The following is a 19,691-nucleotide window of genomic DNA, read 5'->3' on the forward strand; positions in this document are numbered from 1 at the left end:
AGAGAGTAAGAAGCAAGTTATTGTAGGGAGGGGTAGGGAGTAGTTTGAAGTTATTTCTTACAGAGAAAAGTGGAAAGGAGTAAAGTGATAAGCCTTGTAGAGAGGTGGGAAGGATTACTGAGCGAAGCTTTGTACAGCGTTCGGAAGGAGTAAGTGTAAGGCTTACACAAAAGGTAATGGGCCTTGTAAATAAAGGCATTGAAGAGAAGGAGTCATGAGAGACGATTTGCAGGAAAGTGTTGGACGGAATAGGGGATAGAAGCAGTGCGGCTCCTCCTCAAGAGCGGAGGAGGTTCGCCCCGCCTGCTGCGAGCGCAGCAGGCAAACACAAATAAATAAAATGGCAAATCAATGCAATTTTATTTATTTACCACCTCACCGGCTCGCGCTGTGTACAATGTGAGGGTGGGCTGAATCCTGCAAATGCAGGATTACAGCACTGGTCTACAGTGCGACGGCGATCCCGACATGCACTGCAGACCCAGCAATCCAAAGGCTGTGTAAAGGCCTGGGGATTGTTGGCACAGGCGCCCAGCCTCAAATTGAGTGCTGGGTGAGCCTGCTATCACCAATACTGGAGCTCCTCTCACAGCGTGAGAGCAGCTCCGGGATTGGTTGGAGTTGCGTTACATGAGCAGGAAGGAAGTCCTTCCTTTTCCTGCTTGTGGACAGCAAACAGAAGTGCTGCTACAGTGGAACTCCTGCATTAATGTGAGCAGTGCGCCTTCGTGCATCACCATTGGATAGAAACCTTTTAGAGAGGGATGAGGAGCAACAAGATAAGATGTATTGAAGAGAGGGCCGGGGAGGAGCAGTGGTAGGGTACCCATAAAGGGACACATATGATGATGTACGTAGATATTGCTTGTAAAGATGGTTGAGAAGTCGTAAGGAGAGAGAGCATCTACAAGTGAGTCAGAAGAGGTACAGAGAAAGACCTTGGAAAGAGAGGCTGGGAGTGGCAAGGAAGCCCTGTATGGAGGGGTGGAATGGTGTACAGAGTGGGGTCTTGCAGAAAGAGGGTGGAAAAAAATATAATGAAAAGTGTACGTATGGGTGAACCTGCATATACGAGAATCCTTGCCTTGAAAGGGTTAGGGCTAGAGCAGGGTTGTCACAGACTTTAGTGGAATATGAGATTAAAATAACTGGTGGGGCCCCCACGACCAATTTTGCTCATGCTATATGGCAGATTTAGATTTCTTTCAAAATAAGTTGTTTATACTTCATCATTTTGCTTCTTCGACTATAATCTTCATGCATGCCACCCTGTCTCACGCCCCCTTTCCTTCTCCCCAAAACCTGCATCTCACCCGGCTCCTCCTTCTCTTTCCTGCACATCTTACACTCAGCACCTAGCGGCATATTTACAAGCTCCTATTGCCACCACATTGTTACTGTTTTGGACGTTGAGGTGGCAATAGGGTCTGCGCCTTATTTACATGGCAGCGTTGAGCCATTTAAAGTGGCTTAACGCTTCCTTGTAAATAAGGCCCCCTTTCACGCTATAGAAAGCGGGAAAGGGGAGGGCAATGGGTGTTGTGGTGGGTGTTCCACCTCAACACCCATTGATTTTGACGGTGCCCCATATTTACAAGGGTGGCGTAAATATGGGGCAGAGACAAAAGACCAGGGAAAACCTGGTCTTACCATGGCAAAACAAGGAGAATTTTTTTATTTCTCCTCGTTTTTGCTGTTTCCATGTATGCTGCGTTGTGCAGCAAACAGGGAAAACGCCATTGATTGTTTATGTGCAGGAAGGTGTCTCTTCCTGCACATAAACAATCATTTAAAAAATGACAGACACCTTCTTCTAAATAAACAACCTTCCCCTGCGACGCAGACACCCTTGCACTATGGTGCAAGGGTGCCTGCGTTGGCGCTAGGCAGCTAAATTTAGCACCAGGGCATGGGGAAACACAGGGCTGCACCATATTGTTGTAAATATGGTGCAACCCTGCATTTCAGAAGTGGCGGAGCACAGCGTTTAGCCAAGGAGGCTCACACCACTCTCCGTCACTTCTATTGTAAATATGCCCCTTAGTCCCTCTTCTGAGACTCTAGTTCTCTTCCATTTACTCTTTCATTTACATCTACTCAAATGCTTGGACTTTTCCCCTCCCAATCTCACCTCGTATCTCTCTCCTTCACCTGCTCACATATACCTTGGCCTCCTCCCAAGCACGACCCCGGATACCCCAAATAATCTCCCCTATCCTGACTGGAATGTAATGTCAGTTAGAAGAGCCCCAGGCCAATATTTTGCAAAGCTCCAGGTAAAATTATGTTCTGATCTCTGGATGCGTCTGCTCCCTTTCCTCTACCAAAAAGGTAATTGGAATCCTTTAATTGCAATTTGTCAACTCTTATCAGCAAATATGGTGGTACCATAAAGCTGCTGCATACAATAGCCTTCACAAATCATCAACACACGGCCTCTTTTGCACCCCCACATAGCTGACAAATGGGCCCACAAAGTCACTGCACCCCAATCCAGACTTCTAGCACCCTTGATATCACACCTTAGATTGGAAGACAATTTACAATTCTACACCGAAGACTCACACGCAGCTCTGGCAATGCACCTCAACAATGACATGAAGTATCAGTGCCAGCACCAAACAGGAAACTATTCACATTTATAACAAGCATCTAGGCATTTAATAAAAAAAAGTGTGCTGTAATGTAGAAGATGCTATTTTAAAAAAAACAGGAGTGGGGGAAGACTCCCTCAAACTTGTTTCACCGTGCCCATTAAAACATTTCTTTCCAGTGGCTAAAATCATAACATGACTTAAGGAGTTGCGTTCCTAGTGCTGTTGTGAGCCATGAATCACAAATTGTTTGTTGTGAGCTGCAGTGCGTCGCCTTTTTGAGGGAGGGGTCCAGGGTGTCTCGCTCCATTCGCACTCCCTCGTGACGGCACTTTGAGAGTGGCCGAGTATGCAGGGGCCTGGAGAGAGATGCCTCTACAGAGGGGCTGGGGAGGGCGTTTTTTTCAGGCCTGGGTTTGAGGGAGCTGACGCAGAGCCCCATTTCTGCACCTCAGGGACTCAAATGAGTCCCTGCTCCCTCTTAAATCCTCTGTTGCCCTGTGCTAGCTTACCCTGGCTCCTCGCTCCTCGCGCCGCTGATGGAGCAGCCGCGAGCGGGAAACGAGTCTTTCCCAGGCGGCGCGTGGGTCGGCGCGGCCGCGCGCGCATGAATCATTGAAGCCGCGGCTTTGCCTGGGAGCCTGGTCGAAGGCCTTCCTTCTTCGCATGAGAGCCGTCTGACGGTTCTGGATGCCAGGGACCGAGACAGATTCAGTCTGGAGAGAAAATCGATTCACTAAACGGCACTTACTGTGCCGAAGAAAGGGGTTAGGAGACACATAGGCACAGTGAATGTACACAAATAACTGCAGGGAGCTCCACAATGTGATATCCGATTAAATGCACTCTCTTCTGGTATATTAACGAATGCCCATGCAGGGGGGGGGGGGGGGGGGCAGACTTGAGTGGAAATTCAAACTGGCAGCGCTTAAATCCGTCGTCTAAATTCTGCCTAAGCGAGACCTTCCCCGACCCTTCAGTTTGACAAAGGGTAAAGTTGGCAATGCAGCGTGCGCAAGGTAAATTGTTTTATTTATTTAATTACTTACCTTACTATTGTCCGTGGTATGTCGGACTCCACTCCCCCCCTTGCCCCTCCCCAGCACCCCCTCGGCGAGCCGCCACTGGGTAAAGGGGGGTTCTCCATTTGAAAGACTTTTACAAACAAATCATGCCTCATGGTGCATTTTATAACACGATTTTCCTTTAAAAAAAACTGCCTCCTACAACCGCTTGTCCTTTTGGTATACAGGAAAATTATATCACAAACTAATAAAATGTCAACGTTTCACCAGATATTAGCCATTTTCCAATGTTTAGACATCGTTTTTCAATTTGGTAAATGATGCCTGTCAGACCCCGTTCGGGGGTGGGGAGTTGGGATCTTGGAGGTGGGTGGGGGGCATGGGGAAGGCAGGGGGGTCTGGGCAATGGCTGTTGGTGTACTTTTAAAGTAGTGGGGCGTAAACTGCCACGCCAAACTGTAACAAGTGTGCAAGATCAAACGTCCTCATGTTATCAAGTCATTGAAGGGTGCTGACAGACTCCAGTGATTAACTAGAGGCCCACAGCCACGAACAAACACTGCCACGTGTTACGTGTCTAATATAACACGTGACATAACACCATAATGTGTGTAATCCTGAGATTAATAGCCTGAGGAAACAGCTCTAAATGTGGACTCCCAGGAAGTAAGCACAGTCAAAGAGAGCTACATGAATGCAGCACTATAATACACACAAAGTAGAGAATAAGAATCAGTGGAACAAAACACTACAAAATGTTACACTTAGGTATCATATTAAAATATGTACAATGAACCCATTAGCCTATGAACACAATTCCTATGTTTTCCAAATTCCCCAATTAATCATTACACTGGTGTGCTTTAAATCCATATATTGTCTTTTAATTCTATGAAAGTTAATCTCTGCGTTCACCTATGGTCAGTAACATATCTTTAGGATACTATAAATATAAATATGGAGGTAAAGTAAAATTATGTTTCCATAAATATAACCGGAGACGGTTTTTCTATTACCTAGCATAATTTTCATGATCACAATACTTCATATTTCTTAGTTCAACATGCTAACGTCACTGCTGCATAAATCATTGACAACCTAAATAACACAAAGTTAACACACAAAAAATAAACTTTTCCCCAGTGTCATTTGCATACATCTTCAGTTCCACTGACACTGAATAGTGCCAATACTAACGTTATTTAAAATCGATTTATATTTGTCGCCTCTAAACCAAAAATGTCAGGCAAAATTGTATCTCACAATTCATCTTTTACTGTAACTTTCTGGCTTTTAGTTTTACAGCAAATGTAAACACATTCATGGTTCAGCTATAGTCACATATTGTTTCAAATACTGATCCATCTCATTTCTGCACAGTGTTGATGGTTTAACAGTGGCATGTGAAATCTCCCATTCCCTATCAGGGGGCAGATTTACAATAACTGGTGCATCCATGCATATCAGCAGGGATGCGCCAGTTATTGTGCGTCACCATGAATGCGCCGCATTTACAATGCGGGGCACCATGGGGCAAAAATGAACAGATGCGTGATGCATCTGCTGCCGTAAAAGCGGTGCATTGCTGGAGTTGTGTCGCAAGCGCGACGCAGCTCCAGCAAGGCTCGGGGGTGCCCTATTCCTTAAAATGCTGCGTCAACCCTTTGCCTGCTTCAAGCAGGCGCAGGATTTGACGCAACATGGCCTGTAGATTTCACGAAGCCACTTTTAGGAGGCGTTCCTGCGCCGGAACGCCCCCCCCCTGCACCGGAACGCCTACATGTGGCGCAGGGCTTTACAATGTGACGCCTCACCCAGATGTGTCGTGTTGTAAATACCCCACAGCATGGCGCTGGCTTTGCGCCGCCACTGCGTCAGAAAAGTGACGTAATGGCAGCGTAAAAGAGGCGCAGGGGGCTTGTAAATCTGCCCCTCGGTATCCCAGGCTATACGCTTTTCACTTACAATCATCTATCCTCATATCAACCCTTCTCCTCACAAGGCATGTTATGTTATGTTATGTTATGTTATGTTAATACATGTTTTGTATAGCGCTCAGCTACTCAGAAGAGTGTCCCGGCGCTAAAAAACCCAAGAAGGAGCGTACCAGAGGAGACAAAGCTTACTGAACAAACAGCCACGACTTGAGGTCTTTCCTAAACGCTAAGAGATTGACATTCAGCCTTAACGACAATGGTAGGGCATTCCACAGTTGTGGCGCCAGGCGTTTGAAGGAACGGCCTCCAATGCGAGCACGTCTGATTGCCGGGACAGAGGCCAAGGTCAGAGAAGATGACCTGAGCAGCCTCGATGGCTGATAGAAGTCTAAACGCTTCCTAATGTAGATGGTCCCCGAACCATGAAGTGCCTTAAAGGCCAAAGTAAGAGCCTTGAAAATAATGCGCTTCCTGATTGGAAGCCAATGCAGGGCATTTAAAAGGTCTTTAGCACTGGATCTACGATGCAGGCCAAACACAGCTCGTGCAGCAGAGTTCTGCACAATTTGCAGTCGTGTTAACAGGAATTCGGGAAGGTCGAGGTATAAAATATTGGTGTAGTCCAGTCGTGATCCTATCAGTGCCTGGACAGTTATTTTTCTGTGGGCAAAAGAGAGCAGAGGCAGGAATTTCCTGAGCATTTTTAGAAGTCCGAAACATTTGCCCACTAGGCCTAGAATCTGTGGCTTTAGGGTAAGACCGTCGTCTACCTTCACTCCAAGATTCTTGGCGTCGGATGAGGCAACAGAGGGTGGAAACATGGCTACTGGCCACCAAGACTTCCATCTCAGGTCAGAGGGGCAGCCAAAGAACAACACCTCGGACTTATCCGAGTTGCACTTAAGGTTGTTGAGTTGAAACCAATCAAAGACAGCCCCCAGACAGCCTCTAATGCTCTCACCATCAAAGTCTGAGTTCCTATCACAGGAAAAAAGGAGCTGGGTGTCATCTGCGTACGAGACGATCCGTGCCCCATAGGACTCCGCAAGTGCCGCCAGAGGGCCAAATAGATGTTAAAAAGGGTAGGCCTCAAAATTGAGCCGTGCGGAACTCCTACCTCCAATGGCGGCACTACGGCTGAGTGCAGAGGGGCCCAGACCGTCTGATGGCGGTCAGCCAGAAAGGACTCAAACCAGCTATACACCGGCCCCCGCAGACCTATCTCCCAGAGTCTTAAAAGGAGACGGCTGTGGGGGACGGTGTTGAAAGCCGCCGACAGATCTAGCATCACCAGCAACACCTTTCCCCCAGCGTCCAGAACCTCCTTAATTACCTCCGTAACTTCCAGCAGAGCGGTTTCCATGCTCATGTTTGTACGAAAACCTGACTGAGTGTGGTGCAAGATGTTATTGGTCTCCAAGAAATTGGTGAGAGACGAATGAACGTGCTTCTCCACAACCTTGGCAAAAGCTGGAAGGAGAGAAAAAGGCCGGTAATTGGCATGGACTATAGGATCGAGATTAGGCGTCTTCAAAAGTGGTAAAATAAGGGCCTTCTTCCAGGCCAGTGGGACGACTCCTGTGCTAAGCGATAAATTAAGCACAGGGTTGATGAGAGGGTTGATCCCTTACGCAATTTTGGCAAGGAATTTGGCCGGGCAGGGGTCCAGAGGGGAGCCTGATTTTAGTTTGGAGAGAAGGTCCGAGGAGGCTGCGAGAGAGAGGGGAGAAAAGCTTGAGAGAATAGTGTCCATCGCAGCCCCAGGAGGAGAGAGAAGAGTAGCGCAGGAAACAGTGGTGACACCAGAAAGCGGAAAAGAAGCCTGGATGTTTTTAATTTTGCTGGCAAAGAAATCGGCCAGTTGGGCAACCCATAACTCCGAGTGAGAGCCATTGGGAGTACTCGAGGTAGGTGAAGTAAATTCCCTTACTATTGAGAACATTTCTTTGCTAGCGTTGGTAGCTGCCTCAATTCTCTTAGCAAAGTAGAACTTCTTTTCCAGAGTGATGTCTCTGTGATAGGTCTTGAAAGATTTTCTATATACCTCACTGGACAACAGATCATAGTGGCGACGCCATACTCTTTCCTCTTTCTTGCATTGCCGTCGTTTCGCGGCCAATGCGGGTGTAAACCAAGGAGCTGATGCCCGAGAATAATTTTTGCGTGTCCCATAGCCTGCCTGCATGAGTGGTGCAATACTGCCGGCACACCACACTGTTGTGCGCCAGCTGCAGATCTTCTATTACAACAGAGTTCAGGCAGGCTGACTCAGGGCTAAGCACCACCGCGGCAACTGTGTGGCACAAACATAGTCCCAGTGCATGCTGAGCTCGCAAGCTACGACTCGTGAAGCCTAGTGTGAAAACATGACTCTTCAGTGTCCGAAGGAACCCTGAAGTACAAGCGCAGATTTCTATTACAGCAGAGCAGTGAAGCTTTCCAGTGATGCATGAAAGTAGCTATCGGAGGCAGACTTGTCTGAAGAAAATTGATCACGCTTTTCGGACAAGCATTTTACTATGTACCTTAACCTTAGCGCTTCGAATTTGTTTGAGGCGGGGCAGTGAGGAATAAAGGAACAAAGGAAATAAAGACGAAAATGGTTTCAATTGACCAACTTAATGGAGCTCTTATCTTGCGAGTCACCGGCTAATTTATTAACATTTATTTGCTTATGGTAACTGCAGTCACGGCTGGCATAACAGGCGGGTGGGGGAGAGGGGGTGGAAATAGGGTAATGTCGGGGAAGGGGGTGGGGGGAGGCTTTGTTTAATTAAAAATATATATAAAATAATATCAAACTTAACTTACCGTCCAGCGCCGCTGTCTGGATGGGTCCACGGTCCGACTCCCGCCATCCTGCCTTTTCCGAATTTAATTCCTGCATCGTCATCAGCCAGCAGGCAGCCTCCCTCCCTCCCCTCCGCCAATCACAACGCTGCAATGGCAGCATTGTGATTGGTGAGGCGCAGCAGAGCGCGCCCCACCCGAGCCATTTTATCTATGTAGGCTGCTGCACAGCAGCCCACATAGAGAACAAGCATTGGAAATGCAATAGGTCTCGCATTAGAAAAGTTGGAGCTATTGGTCTTGTAAATGACAAATATTTTATTTATTTGTTGGTTTTTCAAATAGCTAAATTGATAGCTTTGTCATTTACAACGCCAATAGTTATAACTTTCGCGAATGTGACACCTATAGCATTTTGAATGCATCATGTTTTGTATTTACGTGACATAGATGGCAGCTCTGGTCGTTAGGCCACATCTCTAGAGAGCAGGAGAGTGCAGCAGGGGAGAGAAGCACAGGAATGCAATAGGTCTCGCATTAGGAAAGTTTGAGCTATTGGTATTGTAAAGGACACATTTTTTATTTATGTGCTTGTTTTGAAAATAGCGAATTAATAGCTTTGTTATTTACAATGCCAATAGTTTTATCTTTCGCAAATGTGACACCTATTGTAACACAATATGTGTTGTGAGGGGTTGAGGGTGAGGGGTTGAGGGTGAGTGAGGGTGAGTGAGTGAGGGTGAGTGAGGGGTTGAGGGTGAGGGGTTGAGGGTGAGTGAGGGTGAGGGGTTGAGGGTGAGTGAGGGTGAGTGAGGGTGAGTGAGGGTGAGTGAGGGCGAGTGAGGGTGAGTGAGGGCGAGTGAGGGCGAGTGAGGGCGAGTGAGGGCGAGTGAGGGTGAGGGTGAGTGAGGGTGAGGGGTTGAGGGTGAGTGAGGGTGAGGGGTTGAGGGTGAGTGCGGGTCAGGGGTTGAGGGTGAGTGAGGGTGAGGGTGAGTGAGGGTGAGGGTGAGTGAGGGTGAGGGGTTGAGGGTGAGTGAGGGTGAGGGGTTGAGGGTGAGTGAGGGTGAGGGTGAGTTAGGGTGAGGGGTTGAGGGTGGGTGAGGGTGAGTGAGGGTGAGGGTGGGGGGTTGAGGGTGAGTGAGGATGAGTGAGAGTGAGGGTGAGGGGTTGAGGGTGAGTGATGGTGAGGGGTTGAGGGTGAGTGAGGGTGAGGGTGAGTGAGGGTGAGGGTGAGTGAGGGTGAGTGAGGGTGAGGGTGAGTGAGGATGAGTGAGAGTGAGGGTGAGGGGTTGAGGGTGAGTGAGGGTGAGGGGTTTAGGGTGAGTGAGGGTGAGTGGTTGAGGGTGAGTGAGGGTGAGGGTGAGTGAGGGTGAGGGTGAGTGAGGGTGAGTGAGGGTGAGGGTGAGGGGTTGAGCGGGTGAGGGTGAGGGGTTGAGGGGTTGAGGGTGAGTGAGGGTGAGTGAGGGTGAGTGAGGGTGAGTGAGGGTGAGGGTGAGTGAGGGTGAGGGTGAGTGAGGGTGAGTGAGGGTGAGGGGTTGAGGGTGAGTGAGGGTGAGGGGTTGAGGGTGAGTGAGGGTGAGGGGTTGAGGGTGAGTGAGGGTGAGGGGGGTTGAGGGTGAGGGGTTGAGGGTGAGTGAGGGTGAGGGGTTGAGGGTGAGTGAGGGTGAGGGGTTGAGGGTGAGTGAGGGTGAGGGGTTGAGGGTGGACCATCCATGATGTCTTCCTTGATCTACATGCACAGAGTTTTGATGATGCTCAGCCTTGCTCCATTGTGCAAAGGTGCGACTGTCATGTATAGTCGGGAATTCGTCCTCAAGGTAAACCCTACACGAGAAACTCTGAAGTACAGACACCCACCGTAGGGTAAGGCCTGTAAGATGAGTGATGTCATAAATCACACTTCAGCTATAGGTATAGGAAGCGAAATACAGCTTCCACCCTTGTTTTCGCCTGGTTTCACGTGGCAGAAGGATTTGAAGCAAAGCCAGGTCATGCTATATTATTTGATTTGGCTTTGCTTCAAATCCAAGAGCGCTTGGCACCAGCCAGGCCACCCTCCAGAGAATACATTAATGAGAAATGGAGCGAACTGATTTTGATGCTGCTTGTCGATTTCAGCGGTAAAAACCTTTAAAGCAGGAAACTGGAAAGTCGATTTCTTCTGTCGTTTTAGCACCTGTACATCACTCAAATTAATACCCGTGGAAACCTTAGTTAATCTGAAGACAGGGTGCGAATCATGTTTTTTTCCCTTTTTTTACATTTTTAAATGCCTCACTGAGCTGTGGGAACCGCGTTTTCGTTACACGGGAGCTGCAGACGAGTCTAAAGAAGACGGAGGGAAGAGAGAGAAGGGGAGGGGGAGGAGAAATGCGACACGGCGGGCAGGGGAGGGGGCGGAGCGGGGAGAGGGAACAGACGGAGGGAAGGCAGATAAGGGGAGGGGGGAGGAGAAATGCTACACGGCAGGCAGGGGAGGGGGCGGAGCGGGGGCCTGGAGTGCGGCTGAGGCTTGTCGATTTCAGCGGTAAAAACCTTTAAAGCAGGAAACTGGAAAGTCGATTTCTTCTGTCGTTTTAGCACCTGTACATCACTCAAATTAATACCCGTGGAAACCTTAGTTAATCTGAAGACAGGGTGCGAATCATGTTTTTTTCCCTTTTTTTACATTTTTAAATGCCTCACTGAGCTGTGGGAACCGCGTTTTCGGTACACGGGAGCTGCAGACGAGTCTAAAGAAGACGGAGGGAAGAGAGAGAAGGGGAGGGGGAGGAGAAATGCGACACGGCGGGCAGGGTAGGGGGCGGAGCGGGGAGAGGGAACAGACGGAGGGAAGGCAGATAAGGGGAGGGGGGAGGAGAAATGCGAAGTGCGGCTGACGGAACTGATGTGCACGCGCTTTTAAGCTCAATGCGCATGCGCATTAAGCTTAAAAGTCACGGGCACTGCAAGGAATCGCCACGATTCCTTGCAAGTTGGTTCAAGAGTGGATAAGCCCCCATAGTCTCGCAAGCTCGATGCGCATGCGCATCGACAGGCGAGACCTAAAAAGGGAGAATGGGTTGTCCTGCTCGAGGGCAGGGGGAAGTGGCTTGCCCACTGTTGTGCATACTGACTGTTTGGTCGGCCTTAGGGCCGACCAAACAGTCAGTATGCACAACAGTGGGCAAGCCACTCCCCCTTGCCCTCGAGCAGGACCGCCCACCCCCAATCAGGCACTTCTGCTTTCTCGCGGTGCGATTAGGCAGAAACATAAAAGGCTAGTTATTACCATTTATGTTTCTGCCTTCTCGCACAGCGAGAAAGCAGTGGGGCAACGCCCCCATGCCCCAATGGGAGAGCCGCCACTGCCACGGGGCCTTAACAGTAGGAGCAGGGCTGGCTTTAGTGATGGAGAATCGTTTTTGCCCCCCCACACCCCAATGATATGACCTCCTTCGCCATGGATTCCCTCACTAATACCCCCCAATGTGGCCCCTCTTCTCTCCATAACCCCTCTTTCACATGCTTTTCATTTATTTTATGGCGTTATCATACCAGTGTAAGGTTTTGGAACACATTACCTCATGCACACATTATATGGAGACAAAGGATGAGTAAATAAGTCTATAGAAAATGTTACATAAGACAAGGAGGATTACAAGGTGTCTTCCATAGTAGTAGGTATTGTATTTTAAGTGTTGGTCTGGAGAAACACAAACACAGACTTTAAAACATACCACAGTGGTTGGGGATGGCTTTACTCATAAGAATGCATTTCTTTCCAAACTAACCCTTTACAGCAACATTAGGATAATGAAAGGCTCTGGCAATACATAACGCGCTAACCTATATCGTGCAGTTTACATGCAGCTGTTTGGCAGTTCATAGGTCACCGTTTATATACGTATTTTAACTTATGAACTACAAGTAACAAAAGTATGTCTGTGACAAAAGCAGCAACCCACTCTGAGATCCACATAAAATACAGCTGCATGGCACACAGTCTTTGCAGCAGGCACATTAATCCTCTGCGCTACCTTTTGTGTAAAGCTGCCAATAGTCAAAACTCTGATCTCTCTTCAGCAGGACCATTAATCAACAGAGTTATCTGACATTTTTAGTGGCAGCTGCCTCAGAATGGGGTGGTGAGGCAGGAGGGGGTGTGTGGATTAAAATAAATAAATAAACCTACCTTCTCTGCTGTGCTGCCTCTCTCGCCGCCGCATGAAGGTCTGCTGGAAGCACCAGAAGCACCCAGGCTTCCGGACTCTCCCAGCCATTGATTGGTCTGAGCGTCCTGTTTGGACGCTCAGGCAGTGCCTGGGAGCCCGGGCATGTTCTCCATGGGGCTGTGCAACACTGCTTATTGGAGAAAATGCCAAGAGTACATGACGGCTTGGCCGGCCCAAGAGGGCCGACCAAACCGTCATGTGCACTTAGAGAAGTGCAAACCACTCCTTCCCTGTTCTGGGGTCGGAGCCTAGCCCTGCCCCAAAACCGGTATAGAAAAATAAAATGAGAATAACGTCCTGTTATTATCATTTTCTATTTTTCCCTGCCGAAATCGCAATGGGGCGAGGGTCCTCTGCCTTAGCACAGGAGCCGCCACTGAACATTTTCTTTCAGTTGCCAGGAAACTGCTGGACACACAAGGAACTCTTCAGCAGCTGCTTTGAAATGAATAAGTTATTTCTACCCAAAGTGCCTCCATCCCTCTGGGTTCAGTGCTAGGTGGGGCTGCACCTGCCACTCCGCCCTAAAGTCGGCCCTGCATAGGAGTTGAGGTTGTTTACCACTGAGGTACAGGGCTCGTCCTACTATGACTCTGTAAACTTGTCAAAACAAAACAGTTAGGTACAGTTTAATCATCCACAGCTCATAGTGTGTTGAGTCTCAAGCTTCACTCCGTCGATGGATGGAAGAGATCTTCTAAGGTTGTTTTAGGCCTGCTGTTGGAAATGACTATCTTTTGTACGGCGTTCCCTCAGTTTTTTGCCTCTACTATGTTTTTATTGGCCCTGTGCTCTTTACCTCTGCTAACCGGAGCTAAAGTGCTTGTGCTCCCCTTTCAAACATGATGACATTGATATACACCTGATTGGCACATTTAACTTACCTATAAGTCCCTAGTATAGCAGGCAAAGTGTACCCTGGCCCTGTAAATTAAATGTCACCAGTGGGCAGCAGCACCACTGCAGTGACACAGTAAAACCCAACCCCATTCTTGACCTTGTTGCCTGGTAACACAGTTTAAAAATGCCAATACAACCAGCCAAAATAAATCCCTTTTAGCAGGCTTTTACCTTCCTTTTAAACATTAATACGTCACTCCTAAAGCAGATAAATCATATTCAAAAGTAGGACATATACAAGGTTAATGTAATACATGCCCTAACAGTGGAAAAGCCTTAAAGCTATTTTCACAGTGGCAAGGCTGGTTGCAGAAAACCCTTGATTACAATATTCCACTTTATTATGCAAATGTTGGTTTGGTAAAACCTAGAAAATTATTTTAAGGAGTCTGTCAGAAATGGGGATCTCTAGTTGGTGGTGGCTTGCACCCTGTCCAAGTTGGGACCCTTATTTTAGTCAGGGTAAGGAGATTACGCAGCTAAGATAACCCCTGATGACCCCCTTGGTAGCTTGGCTAGAGCAGTCAGGCTTATTACAGATGCAATGTGTTAGGCATTTGTACATTCATACATAGCAGCACAGTGAAAACACTACAAAAAGACACCACACAATTAAAAAAAAATAATCACTATATTTCTGAATCAAACAAGATCAAAACAGCAAAAATGCAACTTACAAAGCAAAGATATAACTTTTAAAAGGTTCGAAACAGTTCAGTCCATAGGAAACAATGGATGTGTCCCTTTTATGACAAAGCATCTCGGATGCATCAAAATCAAAGAAGGAAACAGACGCAGGGGATATGAAGTAGCGGAAAACAAAGCGGTGCATCGATTCCTTACTCACAGTGGAGGTGATCCGTTTATTCCTTACTGCCAGGGGAGGTGATGCGTCGATCCCTTACTGCCTGGCAGGGGAGCTGACGAGCCGATTCCTTACTGACAGGGGAAGTGATGTGTCGATTCCTCGCTGCGAGGGCATGTGATTCGTCGGTTTCTGGACACACGGCCTCGGTTCCCTACAGCTAGGCTACGTTGATGGAGATCTTGATGCCCCGGTGCAATGTGTTAAAAATACGGATGCACTGGTGTTGTTGCGGTGGGTGCAAAACAGGCACTGCATTGATTTCCCTGCTGCGAGCAGGTGATGCTTCAATTTCTTCAGCTGCACTGCAGGGCCTGCTTTGGACTCGGACATTGGAGACACGGTTCTCAGGACTTGGGCTGCGGTGATCTTTTCAGCTGTGCGGCTGGCGCTGTGTCGATTCTTCGGCCGCACCGCGGCGATGCATTGGTTTTTCAACTGCACGGCAAGACTGCGACAGGAAAAACAGGCGCTGAAGGTCGATGCTTGGACTTTTGGGCTTCTTTGCAGCAAAACCACCTCCAAGGACACGGAACTGGAATTGGCCACACTTGGCAGCTCAGAACTCACAGGAGAGGAGTTCAGGGGGTTGCAGATGAAGTCTTTGATGCTCTGAGACTTCTTAACAGGAGGCAAACACACACAAGTTCTTGGAGAACCTTGGCAAGCAAGAAACAGAAAGCAAAGCCCAGGCCTTTCCCTCTCCAAGACAGAAGCAGCAAGCATCAGGCCAGCCCAACACAGCAAACAGCAGAGGGACAGTTCTCCTCTTACAGCTTTTCCAGCTTTTCTTCTTGGCAGAATTTCCTCTTAGTCCAAAAGTGTTCTGAAGTTATGGTGTCACAGCTCCAGTACTTTTACCAGTTTCTGCATTTGAAAAAGGCAAACTTTAAAGGAAAGTGTTTCTAGTGCACAAGCTCTGACGTTTGCTAACCTGGCTCCAGACACACTACATGGGGTTGGAGACAGCTTTGTGTGAGGACAGACACAGCCGTATTCTGGTGTCAGTGACAACTCCTCCCACCACTCTAGCTCAGGAAGACCCATCATCCTGGAGATAGGCCACCAGGATATGCAGGGCATACCTTAGCTCCCTTTGTGTGACTGTCTAGAGTGAATGCACAAACTGCCCAAATGTCATTTTAAACCGTATGTGGATTCCACAGGCAGGTAGAGGCACAGAATGGTAAAGCAAGAAAATGCCCCCTTTCTAAAAGTGGCATTTTCAAACACGCAATTTAAAACCAACTTCACTAAAAGATGTCTTTTTAAATTGAAAAAGAGTTCAGGAACCCCAAACTCCGAATCCCTATCTCTTCCCAATTGAAAGTTACACTTGTAAGAGGTTACAAGGCAGCTCCAATGATGACCTATGAGAGAGATAGTCCTTGCAATTGTGAAAAACGAAATTGGCAGTATTCCACTATCGGGACATGTAAAACGCACCAGTACATGTCCTATCTTTCACATACACTGCACCCTGCCAATGGGGCTACCTTGGGCCTACCTCAGGGGTGCCTTCCATGTAGAAAAAGGAAAGGTTTGGGCCTGGAAAGTGGGTGCATTTGCCAGATCAACATGGCAGTACCAAACTTCACACACAGACCTACTGTGGCAGGCCTAAGACATGGTCGCATGTCTACTCATGTAGGTGGCACAATCCGTGCTGCAGGCCCAATAGTAGCATTTGAATTACAGGCCCTTGGCACACACAGTGGACTTTACTAGGCAATACCAGTAAATCAAATTTGCCAATCATGGATAACGAATCATAATTGTAATTTAGAGCATATGCACTTTAGCACTTTTCAGCAGTGGTAAAGTGCCCTGAGGTCTAAAACCAGCAAAAATAAAATGCACCACACAATCAAAAATAGGAGGTTAGAAGCAAAAAAACCCAGAGGAGCAGCATGCCAAAGATGCCAGGTCGAGCAGACTCTTTTTAATAGTTAGACAGAATTCAATGTGATAATAAGATTGAATTTTATCTAACTACTAAGGAAAAGGTATTTTAGAAAAATTACCTTTTGGCTGCCAAAAGCATCCAAGGCCTTTCAGTAACGATTCCAACTGTCACCAGGCAGCTGATGGCTACCTTGAAGTGAGGTGTGAATTGCTCCCAAGACAATGACAAAGGGCCTTGCATGTGGGCAGGGGTTGTCCTTGCCTTAGCAGGATGGCCTGGGAGCTGCGCAAAGGCACTTGATTAACTTCAAAGGAGGCTTGCAGTGTTATAAGCAGATGTAGCTCACACCTGAGCCTGTCGCCTCTATTGTCCTTCTAGTCATGCTACCACCAATCTCTGTGAGAGGGGGAGCTGCCCCTGAACTGGTTAAGAGTCAGCACAAAGAAGGAGCTGCCCATTCCCATACCCACACCTCTGGGTGGGCAGTGGTAACTCTGACAAGGGGAATAAAGGCTCTGCATGATAGATTTAGGGAGAGAAGGGACACTGTGGGATAGTTTACAGTAAAATACACAGGAAGTGCTGCAAAAGTGGAAGGTAGGTAGGGTTACCCTTGCGAGCTTTTACCCCATCAGTTAGGGAGTGGTCAGGAGTTGCTTTTACCCACAGGCTGATGCCAGGTGTAGATATGGCACCCATAGTACCATCCTCAGAACACTGCTGGACCTGAGGAAGATTAGGAAGAGGACTGCCCCGCTGTCTGAAGTCCTCAGAAAACTGGAGCTGCTTTCCTTGTGCCCAGGACACCGGAAGTGACTCCATGGCTCCTAAGGCTGACCTCCTGTTTGAGCTACGGCGAAACAAAAACTTCAAAGAGGCCTTTTTCTTGCATTCAACAGCTGACAAGTTCCATCTTGACCTGACTCTCCTGCTGGTCTTTGCTGGAGTGAATCTTGACTTCCCAGTGTTAGCCCCAAGGTCCTGGAACCTTGGCCGTGGTCAAAGTGTACTTTTCCCCGCCAAACTCTAAAACCTGGGACATATAAACCTTTTGACAACTTTTTGCCTGGAGAACCACAGAGAGACAGGGATCAGCCTGCTCATATTATGCAATGAATGTGCATTGCCGCTGCGCCTAAGCTCATCATAGCTCCAGCTGCATTCTTCTTAGCAGCAGTAAATTCTTTTTAGCAGGACCTGTCGATGACGGAATCTATCAGCATTGAGGCCTCTTTGGCTAAAGCCTGCAGCCTGGCAACGCTGAAGAAATCTGACTTCCAGTAAAGTTTTTAAGTCCAAAACTACAACACTTTACTGGCGACATTGTCAAAGGGGATCGAATTGCGCAGAAGACTTCTTGGGTGAAAAACCTGAACTTTTCCCACTCTGAGCTTTTCTTGCCTTCATTGATGGTTTCACAGAGACCATGTCCTCTCTCCATGGTTGACGAGCTAATTCTCGGCTATATCCTGCTGCCTTGCACTGTTGCAGGCTTTCTACCTCCAATAAAGTTTCCCAGTGTGAAGGCAACTTTTTGACTGGGACAAACCTGGTCTCTGCATCCAACTCGTGCTCCATCATGGTCAACCTTAAGTTTCTCCTTAATATCTGTCAAGTACAACCATGTGCCTGTGGTTGGCCCTTAACACTTAGGGATTATATTTTAAATCAGATTCTTATATCTGGTTTCCTGTATCGGATTGTTGTAATTTTGGTGCCATTTTATTGAATAAAATAGTCTCTAGTCCTCTAAATTGGCTTGGGATTTTTTTTTCTTGTGAGGTGTTTTGACTTTATTACTGTTTAAGCACTGGATACAAACTTTATAAAATGCCTCTAAAGTAAAGAATGTTTGCTCTCTACCATAGCTAGCAGAAGGTTAAGCTTAGCTGTATTTAGTGACTTTTGTTATTCAACCTGACAAAGGGTTGTGAAGAGCATTGGTGCACCTGCAGTTTTGGGTTGAGTTCTGCGGCAAACCCAGACAGCCTTTCTTTTGTGATGGTCTGGATGGAGCAACTCTGCCATGACTGAAGATTGGCAGCCCTGAAGAAGATGCAATCCTGACCAGACCATTGGTAGGAGCCGTCCCAGGTGGGTTCATCTGCCATCCGCAGTTATAGCCCCCATCCAGGGCAACTGGACAGCAGGTGTGGCCCCCAAATGGGCTTTCAGCATTTCAGTAGACATAACCACACACAGGCTTTCAGCAAATTGGTAGTTGAAGGCTCGCAGCTACTTGGGACATATTGGACCTTGATCCTTCCAGGACTGACTCTCTTTCTGCAGGGCCAAGCAGACTTCTCCCTTCTCTCAGGAAGCAGGGATGCAGGCTTCTAGGCACTTCAGAATAGGTACACAGTGCGTCCCTCCAGCAATATATCTAGTGTTCAAGTGTTGTCTCTAGGAGACTGGCTGGCAGACAGACACCAGTCTTGGTGGCACAGTAGCTGTTTGAGTACTCTGTGGAGCACTCCCTTCCTCTGTCATAAAGGACTTGTAACTGGAACATAGCTGGGCAGTTTTGATTCCACTTTTATATACAACATTCAGCAAGAGGTGTGTGCCCACTGTCTCAAACTGTAGAACTGGTTTGGGGTAGTCCTTTCCAGGCAATTTTCCAGACGGTCTTTGTGTAGAGTGACACTTCTTCAAGCAGGGTTGTCTCCATCCTGGAGCACCCAAAGAAGTTGTACAGAGAGGTGTGAGGTTTCTGCACCTGGCTGTCATCAGCCCAACTGAAGGATTATTCATGAAAGGACAAACATGTATGCCCCACCTAAGGCCTTCCTCAGCCTTCACAACGAGTCAGCAGTCCTACCACGCACCCTTACCACCCCCAAAATGGCAGTGTTCAAACAAAATAATCAGCAGCTTCTTTCTAGCCGAAAGGCCTCACAGAACCTCCTCCAGTCACCTCACTTCAGTGTCCAGGTCTCCTCCCTCCACCGATAGTAAAATAAGGAATACACTTCCACTGTCTGGGAGTATAGTCGTCTCCCTCCATCTTGCTCTATGCCAGGCCAGGGACATCGAAAATGAATCTCTCTGGCCTCCATTACTCTGGCTTATTCACACATCATGCATGCTCTGCACTGTCCACACACATACACACACACACACACACCCATACCCACGCACACACACACACACACACAAATGACAAACACACACATACAACCACATGCCTTAAACACAGTTGGGATGTTATTGCAAAAAACTAGGCAAACACATAGAAGCACAACTTTACATGGATGGGAATTCAGCAATCCTCTGTAGCGCTGCCACCAGCTACCTATGTACTGAACTCATACCAGATAAAGTAGTCCCTTGTCAAAGGTGAGGGCACACCTAGTGCACCCTCCCAGGTCGCAGGATAAGTCCAGGACCTCTCGTAACCAGGAACAGTCCTAGGAGGCCACTGTATTCAGACTCAGATTAGCGTGAGACCAGTGTCAAA

This window comes from Lissotriton vulgaris, chromosome 1_1 (genome assembly GCF_964263255.1).
Source record: "Lissotriton vulgaris chromosome 1_1, aLisVul1.2, whole genome shotgun sequence".
NCBI lineage: Eukaryota > Metazoa > Chordata > Amphibia > Caudata > Salamandridae > Lissotriton > Lissotriton vulgaris.